Here is a 10,338-nt window from a genome sequence, read left to right as displayed (position 1 = left end):
TGCTGTTTTTACAATAAAAATTATTTCAGAAAATTGAGGGTTGCTAGGCGAGCATGGAATTTGGCTGGGTGGAGGGACAGTCTGTGCAGCCAGGGCATTTGGAGGCTCTCCCCTGCCCACTGCGGGTCTCCTCTCTGGTGACCACAATATTTGTGCGGCCAATTCCAGGGCCCGTCTCTCCCCTGTGTCTCCCATGGGAACCGGCGCCTCCTCTGGCCCTCACAGAGGGCCCTTCAGGCTCAGATGAGACTCATGAGGACTTTGTGCAGGTACATTCGGTTCTGGTCACCTCACCTCAACTTGTCCATCCCTCAAGTTCCAAACCATCCCTTGGGGTGGTCCTCCTGCCAACAGAGGCTGCCTGTTCCGGCGCCTGCTGCTCATTCTGTTCTCAAAAGGTGTGACCCTTGGCTGAGCTTGCCCCAAAATGCTGGGACAACTTTTTGAAATCGCCTACATACTAAGGAGAAAAAGGCTCTCAGGCTTCCCTTTATTTTCATTCAAAATTGTCTGGCTAAGCTTCATCCCTATTGTTGCAGCCTGTTGTTTATTATTCCGTCTTCCTGCTCCATAGTATGCCAATGTGTAAATATACCACACTCGACTGTTTATCTACTTCTGTTGAAAGGAGTTGGGCGATTTCCAATATTTTGATACCAGGATCAGGGCTGCTAGGAATATTCTCAGACATACCTAGAAGAGGATTTGCTGGGTTGTGAGGTTTTGAATGCTCAACTCTACGAGACAATGTCTGGCTGTTTTCCAAAAGAGCAACAACTTTTAGAAAAAAATAAAAACCCCAAAAGATTATACAGACTCTCTGTATTATCTTCTTAATTTTTCTGTAAATCTAAAGTTGTTCTGAAAAATAGAGTTAAAAAAAGATTTATACCACATAATACCCCTTTATAAAGAGTAAAAAAAAAAAAGACTACTCTTAAAAATATTTTTGTGACTACATTTGGATATGATAAAAAAAAATAATCCAAAACTCAAGGGAATGATAAGCACATGATTTATGAAAGTCTGGTCCTTGGGTTAGGGGAGAAGGTTTCCCTATGGGAAAGAACCACGCAGCAAATGCAGGGCAAGGCGCCCGCTTCCTGCCGGGGGAGGCTTCCCAGGGCTTAGTCCATTAAAGTAAGGAAGGGAGGGAGGAAGGGAGGGGTCTCGCTGGGGGCGTCGTAACAGGTTATTCTTCATCCATTTCTGTACCTCCGAGGCCCCATTGACCTACAGGAAAGAACAGGGACCCGAAAGTCACACCCGCTGGCCATGGGAGAAAGACAACAGACTCAAACGCAAGGTCAGCGGCCGCGGAGCTGCGCGCCCCGGGCAGCGACACCCTCTGCAGCCCGACTGCTGGGCCGGGTGCCAGCTCTGCCGCCCGCAGCCCTGGGCCTCCGGCTCTGCTTCCTCGGCAGCTCGGCCTTCTCGCGGCAAGGTGGGGAGAAGAGGGGAGAATAAGGTAAGGGAAGCACGGGAGGTGCTTGGGACAGGGACGTGTGGGACACAGGGTAAGCACTCAGTCAGTTCCTCTCGCTCACGTATGCTTTTCTTTACATTTCCAGCACCTTGTCCTGGTACTGCCCAAGTGGGGAGTCTAGAGCCCTGGCCCTGAGCACACAGTGGGGTCTGAGGCCGGAGGCCGCCCCGTCCCACGCTCCGCCCACGCCCTGCCAGGACACACGCAGTCGTCCCCTCTCTCCCCTCAGGTCGGGGTGCTCAGGAATGCAGCTCTGAGGCCAGCAGCGCTTCTCAAGCCCGGCCCCTCCCTGACCCGCCTCCACTGGGGTCCCGTCACCTCTCACCTGGGCCAGCACCCCCACGCACCCCTGCCCACAGCCCCCGAGGGGCGCCCGCTGTCCCCGGGCAGTGACGCCCCGTGAGCTCCGGCCTTTGCCTGAGGCCGGCGCCTCCCCCCTCCCCCCTGCCGCTACCTCCCGCCTCACCCCTCCACACGCACTGGAGTCCAGCCCCGCTCTCTCCCCCCGCAGCACGCCTCCCCCGCCTGTGGCTTGGCAATGCTGCTCCCCTGCCTGGAGGACCCTTCTCCTCCCTCCCTCTTCTCCTGGGGGACACTTAAGGTACCTTGTGGGGCTCCCCTAGGTGGGGCCTCCACTGGGAGCTTCCCTCTTAACCCCCCTCCAGGCCCAGGAGCACTCGAGCCTTGCCGCTGTGTCCAGGCTGCATTTATCCCTTCCTGCCACACTGGGAATGACTCGGGGCAGGGATCAGCAGATCCCAGTGCCCTCAGGGTCTGTGCACAGAGGACACCCAGAAAGTATTTATCAAGTAAATAAACCGCTTGTTTCCAAAGGGTGACGATATTCTGCCCTCCAGCCTGCTCCCTCCTGCCCTCAGCCCACCCTCTCGTGCCCTCCAGCCTGCTCCCTCGAGCCCTCCAGCCCACCACCTCGAGCCCTCCAGCCTGTCCCTTAAGTATCCCCCAGCCTGCCCCCCTCCAGCCTGCCCCCTCACCCCCTCCAGCCTGCCCCCCTCCAGCCTGCCCCCTCACCCCCTCCAGCCTGCCCCCCTCCAGCCTGCCCCGTCACCCCCTCCAGCCTGCCCCCACACAGCTTGTCCTCTAAGTGCCCTCTAGCCGGTTTCCTTCCCTCTCCGCCCCCACGTCCACCACTCCGTGGAGGTCAATCCTGCATCTGCAGAGGGACAAAGGGAGGAACTTGCCCAGGGCCACACAGCAGCTCGGGCCAGCGGGGGCTCCTCAGCCTCACGGAGACCCAGCAGGGCTGTCGTAGCTGAGCCCAGGGCCCAGGACCCCCGTCCCCACTTCCTCTCTGCGGTGGCCTCGCAGGCAGACATGCTCCAACACCCCGCTTCAGCGGCGGGGGGCATTGCCACCGTGGTTATTGGTCACTGAAACTCCAGACCAGGTTTCTTCTAAGCCTCTGAAATGCGTCGTCCTATTCCAGCTCAGCGAGGGCGGACGACCTGTGTCCGGCCACCTGGTGACCCACTGGGCCTGCGGCCCCGCTGCTGAGCCGCCCTGCACTGCCCCCCACCCCAGCGCAGTGCGGGCGGGACAGGCTTGTCGGGGGCGGGAGCTAAGCCCTGCGTCCTGTTAGCCCCCGAGAGCCCCCAGCCCGGGCCCGCTGCCTGCTCCAGGGCTCCCCGGAGTTTTGCTCCGAAAGTGTGGGCCCCACAGTCTCCTCCTCACCCCCCGCATCCCACCCCGGAGAGGTGAGGGGGCAAAGCCAGTCGCATCTCCGGCTCCAGCCCCTCATTTCCCTGGACGGCCGGGACGACGGAGCCGGGGCTCCTCAGCGACCAGAGCCTGCCGCCCCCACCCGGCATGCGTGGACCAGCCGGCCGAGGACTTCCTTCCCCCAGCCCGTGTGCCCCCTCCCCGCCACCTGCCAGCCCCTCGCCCCCTGATCGCAGCCGCCCGGGACTGCTGGCCCGCTACTCCCGCCAGGAGGGAGAACGCCTTGCCCGAAGCTGGGTTCTGGAGCCTTGCTCTGCGCCAGGCACTGAGTGAGGGCTTTGGAGATGTTGAATGAACAGCTGGGGGGGGGGGGTCAGGCTGGGGGAGACCACATGCCACCAGGCCCCAGAGCTTACCCTGTAAGCCTTTGGTCCCCCACGCGCAGTCCAGAGGAGCCCCCGGGCAGCTCGCTAGCGGGGCCGATTCCCAGCCCCGGCCAGGCCTGCTGAGTTGGGACCTGCATTTTAACACGCTCCCGGGGAGAGGCCAATGCACGCTGAGGTGGCCAAGCGCTGCTGCGGGTGGCAGGGTCTGCGCAGGGCAGGACGCATGGCTGGGCCAGTTAATCCGCCCCGTGCAAGCTGCGGCCCGGAGAGCTGAGGCCAAGGGTGGGAGCTGGAACGGGAATCCTGGTGTCCACGGCCCCTTTGGGGAGATGGCCCCCAGAGCAAGGAGCAGGAAAGGAGGGCACTGCGTGGGCCTGCTCCTCGCTGGGACCCTCCCTGCCCCGCGCGGCGCCAGGGATGGGCCGGCTGAGGGGGCCCCTCCGCCCCACTGGGGACACGGGAACGCAGCCGCCTCCCTGGGCTATTCCGGAAAAGCAGGAGGATGGGTGGGTGCAGAGGGGGTGCTGGGGGCTCCCCACAGCCGTGCCGGGAGCCTCAGGGGCAAGCGGCCTCCCAGGCCGGAGGACCTGCGCCTCGGCCGCAGCCCGGGGCCGGGAGGACGTGTCCAGGCCAACCGGGCGTCCTCGGGTGCCACGGGCGGTGGTTTCCCATGTTAGCGACGCAGGATTGTGCTCCTCGAGCTGGTGGCCCTGTGGGGAACTCACTGCCTCTCCTGGACAGAAAAACAGCAGAACAACCCAGAAGCCGGCGGCTTCTGGACGACCCCGGAGACACCCCGTCCAGGGCTCATGTCACAGGAGGCACTAAGCAGGGACCGTCCCCACGCTCCCCGGGACGCTGAGGAGCTCCATCCGCACGCCAGGGCCAGCTCCCCACACCCATGACCGCGTCCGCGAAGGGGGCCCCGGCACACCGTCCTCGTCGGGCGTTACGGGGGGAACGCTGGCTGCTTCCACGGTGAGTTTTATCCTCCTGGGTGATTCTCCACTTCCCAAAGCGGACCTCCTCCTTGGCCGCCCCTCCTCGGGACGCCCCTTGCTCACCCCTCCTCAGGTCGCCTCTGCAGCTTCTCCCCCAGCTGCCCCCGTGCCCCAGCCCGCCTCCTGGTCTCCAGGCCCTTGAGTGTGGCTGCTCTCAGCGGCACTGCACCAACGGCTGGAGCACGGAAGGGATGGGGAGCCACAGCCTCCTTCTCGCGCTCTCTCCCATCACTCACCCCAGGGAACCTCAGCTGCCCTGTCATGAGCCAGGCGCCCGCCCGTGAGTGAACTCCCTGGCCAACACCCTGCGCCTGAATCCCTCAGGCACATTGCTCCCAGCCTCATGACCCACAGAAGTGATAAATGTGTGTAAATAAATTGCCCCTGAGTTTTTGGGGTATTTTGGTTCACAGCTATAGATAACAGATACGCTTCAGTAAACTCCTATTCATCCTTCAAGACCCAAGTGAATCACCATCTCCTCCATGGAGCCTCCCGAAACACCTGGCACTTATCCCATCATCTGTTTGTCACGTTGCTCTGTAATTTCGTTTACAGGACAGACCTGCCCCACCTCCACGTCCCAACAAGATGGTGAAGCCTGGAGGGTAGGGTCAGAGCCTCAGTCATCCTGTGTCCTCCAGGCCTCAGCTGGCCCCACGTCAGGGCCGGCCGGCGCGGGGGTGGGCCCATTCCCCTTGCCTGTTCAAGAGGGGGTGCCACTGCTTCCCAGAGCCCCTGGGGCACACCCCACCCTCCACCGCATGTGGCTGCCCAGCCACCACTGCTCGGCGAGCGTCCCCGGGGCAGGCTGGGAGGGGTGGGATGGAAAACGGCCCCCTGCTTTACCTGTTGGCTCCAGCGGCTCCTGCTGGGGAGGAAGGAGCTCCCCACAGCCCAGGTGGGCAGTGAGCGCGTGAAGGAATAAACGAACGAGTGAACGAGTGAGCCAGGCCTGGCTTCCTTCTCTGTGTACGCCTGGCCTTCAGGTGCAAGCCTAGGCGAGCACACTTTCCCAGCATGCGCTCCCGACGAGGAGCCGAGAGTCCTCACTTCTAAAGGCCACTCAGCAGGGACCCCAGGCAGGTCCTCCCCGCTGGGGCTCAGCCTCGCCATGTGGAAGACGGTGGAGAGGAAGGACAGAGCAGTCCAGGCCCCGCCACACACAACCTCCAGGGAGGCCCCATTTCATAGACGGGGAGCACAAGGCCACGGGGGCAGGCAGTGTGTCCAAGGCCACACCAAATGGCAACGTGGGGTCGTCTCCTTGAGGAAGCCCCCCCGAGGCTGACCCGGTGCTGACCTTGGGGGTCCGTCTCGGGCTGCTGGACCATCCTTCGGGCCTCCCTGCAGCCTTTCTCAAAACATAGCTGCAGAGCATTGAGTGGTGAACCCCAAAAGGCACACCCATGCCCCCAAACCTGCGAATGTGGAGTTAGGCTCAGGGTCAAGATGGGGTCATCCTGGGTTATCCCCGTGAGCCCTAAAACCAATGACTGGTGTCCTTGGAAGAGGCAGAAGAGGAAAAGGTGACGTGGAGAGGGAGGCAGAGGTCAGAGCTGGGGAGGCGGAAGGCGGGATGGCCAGGGGAGGCCAAAGAGGCGTCCGCACAGAGGACGAGGCCTGTGCGGCCGCCAGCTGGGAGAGGAGGGCGCGGCGAGGCCGAGGGGGCAGGGAGGCGGCCCTGCCGCAGAGGCACAGGGTGTGAAGTTGCAGAGCGGTTTCCCACGGGGGCCTGTGGGGAGAGACAGGAGGCCAGCGGAAGGCCCAAGAGCCTCCCGTTGACGTAGGATTTCCACTTACATTGACATTGACGACGCCCTCGTGTATTAGCAAATGCGGGTGGCCTTAGGAACCCCAAGTTCCTAGGAACTTAGCCCTGAAATTGTTTCATTCCGCTTCCCACTCACTTGGAAGGATGGGCTGGGGGTTTCTTCCGATTTCTGTGTTCTTGTTTTTTCTTCCCCAGCAGACTTGACATTTTTTCTCCTTCCAATTTAAAGAGAAAAAGGAACCGAAAAATCTTGTGACATGTTTATGAATGTGAACTTGGTTTACCTCAAGGGAAGCTGAGGTGGCCAGATAAGGCGCCACCTGCAGAGGGCTGGAGCGGGACGGCGGGGACGAGGGCGCGAGAAAACCCCCCACCCGTCCTCAGCCTCTGAGACGCCAGGGGCTCCGGCGGGGAGGCCGCCTGTCCCGGGCCGAGCCACGTCCCCCCCAGAAGACACATTCGAGTCGACCTGTGGTCCGTGGGTGTGTCCCCCACGTGGGACCTTCGAAGGTGCTCTCGGTTAAGGTGAGGCCCCTGGCGGGAGCAAGGAGCACACAACGGCGTGCCCACACACTCGCCAGCCAGGCCTGCGGTGGCCTCGGCCCCTCCTCAGACATACGAGCTCTCCATGTCCCGGACACCAGAGTCCCCAACCCAGGGTGACCGCCAGGCCGCTGGACACAGCATGGCGTGACCTGGTGTGAGCGGCCTGCATCAGAACGCACCGGTGACATTTGTCTACCTTTCTGTCGGTTTTGAACTTCGCAGAATCGTTGCAAGCAGGTTCACGTAAAGCTAGCGATGGCTATTTCCGGTGGTAGAGTTTGGGGGGACGTTTTGCTTTCTTGCATTGTCTGTGTTATTGGTGCTCTCTGTAAGTAGAATGTACCATCTGCAAAAGCAACGGGAATCCCTGTTGTTTCCTTCTAAGTCGCATGGTACACTGTTGGGAGGGAATTGCCCTCGTCCTGTGTCCGCGGCGGTTCTGGCTCTTCGATCCTGGGGTAGGACCGGGGGGGGGGTTCCCGCTGACTCAGCTGGCAGCCAGCTCGGGGGTCCCTGGCACTTCCCTGAACCGTCCTGAGAAGGCTCGCCTGGTGCTTGCTCAGCATGTGCCCCCAGGCCCCCCCGATGACAGGGCCCCGCGGGGAGGCCCGGGACGCGGCCTCGGGGACCGCAGCTGGTGGATGAAGTCTCCCACACATTTTCAGGCAGACATCCAGCCCTGCATCCCGGAGGCTGAGTCAGCAAGGAGCACCCGCCCGGTCCAACCACAGCTGGGTGGGGTGGGGGGCCAGCACAGGTGGCGGCTGCAGCTGGCGGGAGCCACGTCCGTCCACCTAAGGCACAACTTTTTGCCCATCCTCGGAGGTGGGGGTCCCAACTGCTCCATCTCAGGGGTTTTGGAGATTCTGGGGGCGTTTTCTAGGAAGAGCAAATGGGCCTGTTTAGGAGACGTTATGGCAGATCAGGAGAGAGCTGGTGGGGTTACAGGGACGATTAACCCCTCTCCACAAAACCACAATTGCAGGCTCGAGCAGTTTTTAGAATGCACAGACAAGGCAACGTGGCCAGCCAAGCTTCCAAGCATGAGCACTCGAGAATCCAAACTCCAAGGTCTCTGCGTGTCCAGAAAATAAAGCAGAGGCCCCGGCTTACCTTAGAGTGGGGGTGCGCCTGGACGTGCCGGCCCCTCCACTCCGCTCGGACACTGAGCCCCCTGGTGGAAAAGGCCGCGCAGGCCTGGAAGCCCCAGCAGCCCAGGAGCAAGCGAGCTGCTGAGGAGCCCGGCGGAGAGAGCTGGCCACCACCCACGCTCCAGGCCCACGCGCAAAGGGCACACTGGGAAATCTGCAGAGACCAGCCCTCGCTACGGAAAGAGGAACTAAAGGCGACGGCGAGGAGACCATTGCTGGGAAGCTGAACATTTCCCTTTTTCAAAAAGTGCTGCTGCCTTTAAGGCTATTTGGTAACAGGGTCAATTGCAAGAACCACAGAGGTGAAATAGGCCAACACCGCCTCCCCACTCCTGGGAGAACATTCCAGAACCTCCGCCTGTGTTGCGGGGAGCGCCTCCTCTTTACACATGAACCCAGCGGGGAATCTCCCGAGAAGCCAGTTTTGGAAGGAGAATGTGGAGGGGCATGAGGATAGCTAAAGGGTAGGAGAATTCACAGACTATTCCGTCCTTACCACCCCCAACTGACTGCCCAGCAAAACCCAGCCAGTTTTCAGGGTTTCCCAACTCCTGTGGGCCTCTCAGAGCACAGGCACATGGAGGGGTACAGGAGATATTAATATTCAGCCAGAGCTTTTTCATTATCTGAATTCCTCTCATAACCGCCTCCGCCTGCCCCCAGCTCATAACGGCAAGCACCCCCTGGGCCCAGTAAACAGCTCTTTATGAGGCTCTGAAAGTCTTTATTGGTTTGTCTCAGCTACCAGGACCCTGTGCAGCTCTGGGGCCTCCAGCTGGGTGGCCCAGGAGCCCCCGTGACCCAGGCAGGACACTAACCTCAGGTGCCAAGATAAAGGAGCACCAAAACTCAGTAGTCAAGATCAATTAAATCTTAGCACAATATTTTGAAAAGTCAAATGAATGCAAAAAAAAAAAAAAATCTGTAATGGACAAAATATCAAATCTTTAAATAGAAACAGGAGCTCACGGGTGCATCAAGGCTGGCTCTGGGCTTAGCAAGCCTGAACCATGGTGATTCTCACAGTGTAGCCTGGCTTGGTCCCATGCCACCCCTCAGCGCTGGACAAAGCCACCCGGACCCAGCACCTGTGGTGAAGAACCAGTGCTTTCTTGTTTTTTTTTTAAATTTCCAGTCCATTACAGATTGACACTTCTGTTAAAAAAATAAGAAAAGTGAATTTCTAGAAAAATGACATGGAAGGAAAAGGCACACAAAATCTAAGCCCAGCATTTTAATGCTTACTTTTGACAGGCACTATTACACATTCCCCTGGCCGTAACACATGTTAGCGTTTCCTGGGCTACCCAAGCAAATACCATGCAATGGGCCAGCTTAAACAATGGGAATGTAGCGGCTCACAGCTTCCAGGCCAGGAAAAGCCCAAATCAAGGCATCATCAAGACGATGCTTCTTCCGGCAGACTGCGGCACTCGAGGGCCAGCTGCCGGTGACCCCAGGTCCTGGGCTTCTCTGTCACACGGCAGTGCACACGGCGGCCTCTCCCGGCCTCTCCTCCCCTTCTGGTTTTTAAAGACCTTCAGTTTCTTGCCTCGCGTGGCTTTCTCTGTCTCTGTGGCTGACTTGCATGCTCTTATAAAGGACTCCAGGGAAAGGGTCAGGACCCATCTGGAGTGAGGCGGGCCACACCTTAACTGAAGTCACCTCGTCTAAAGGTCCTCCTTAGAATGGGCTCCACCTGCAGCAATGAATTACGTTTAAGGACATGCTTTTCTGGGGTAGGTTGCCCCAATCCGTCTAACGTGTCTAAATGCCTACTCTAAATTCTGTACTTTTCTTGCTCCAAAATAGTCCACGAATGCCCCTCATCCTGGGGCCCCAAGCTGAATGCCACAGGTCTGATCCAGGTCCCGCTTGGTCCGGGTCTCACCTGGCCCAGCTCTTCTTCTGGAAAGCAGGGGGCTCACGGCTGGGGCACCCAAGGACTGGCCTCCTCCCCCAGCCGTGGAGCTCAGGGTGCTCCCCACACACAGACAGACCCCCTGGAACATGGTCTCTAGCACCAGCCATCAGTCCAGGTGACGGAAGCTGCAGGAATTCGTGCCATGTACCTCACAAGGCCAAGGACGTGCAGGGAGTGAGGGCTAAGGGCAGTCAGCCCTGCTCCCCTCTGCCTCAGCTCAGACAACATCCCTTGCTCCCTCACCTTCCTCCCAAGGCCCAGCTCTTCTCCTCCAGGAAGCCCTCCTGGCTACCCCAGCTCAGGGCAGGGTCTTCTCCCTCTGCATCATGGAGGTGGCCATTGCCTCCCCCTCCTGGGACAGCCGGGGACTACTTCCCCAGGACACAGCCT

The 10,338-nt window shown here is 59.9% G+C and overlaps 2 long non-coding RNA genes across 3 annotated transcripts; one reads left to right on the top strand and one right to left on the bottom strand.

Moving 5' to 3' along the window:
- Nucleotides 1-1,000: 1,000 nt before the first annotated feature.
- On the bottom strand, nucleotides 1,001-8,158 carry LOC105747112 (uncharacterized). 2 transcript variants are annotated; one of them, XR_011648979.1, is made up of 4 exons: nucleotides 7,987-8,158; nucleotides 7,070-7,752; nucleotides 3,583-6,542; nucleotides 1,001-1,233 (listed from the first exon to the last, which is right to left on the bottom strand). It is a non-coding gene; the product is annotated as an uncharacterized lncRNA (long non-coding RNA). The 2 variants fall into 2 exon arrangements; XR_002798737.2 differs by having other exon boundaries at nucleotides 3,583-7,752.
- LOC139439209 (uncharacterized) lies at nucleotides 1,076-5,243 on the top strand. Its single transcript, XR_011648980.1, has 3 exons — nucleotides 1,076-1,468; nucleotides 4,294-4,530; nucleotides 5,112-5,243. It is a non-coding gene; the product is annotated as an uncharacterized lncRNA (long non-coding RNA).
- Nucleotides 8,159-10,338: the final 2,180 nt, after the last annotated feature.

The sequence above is a fragment of the Dasypus novemcinctus genome, chromosome 6, assembly GCF_030445035.2.
Source record: "Dasypus novemcinctus isolate mDasNov1 chromosome 6, mDasNov1.1.hap2, whole genome shotgun sequence".
Lineage (NCBI taxonomy): Eukaryota > Metazoa > Chordata > Mammalia > Cingulata > Dasypodidae > Dasypus > Dasypus novemcinctus.
The sequence above is the reverse complement of the archived record's forward strand: the minus strand, read 5'-3'. Positions and strand labels throughout refer to the sequence as shown.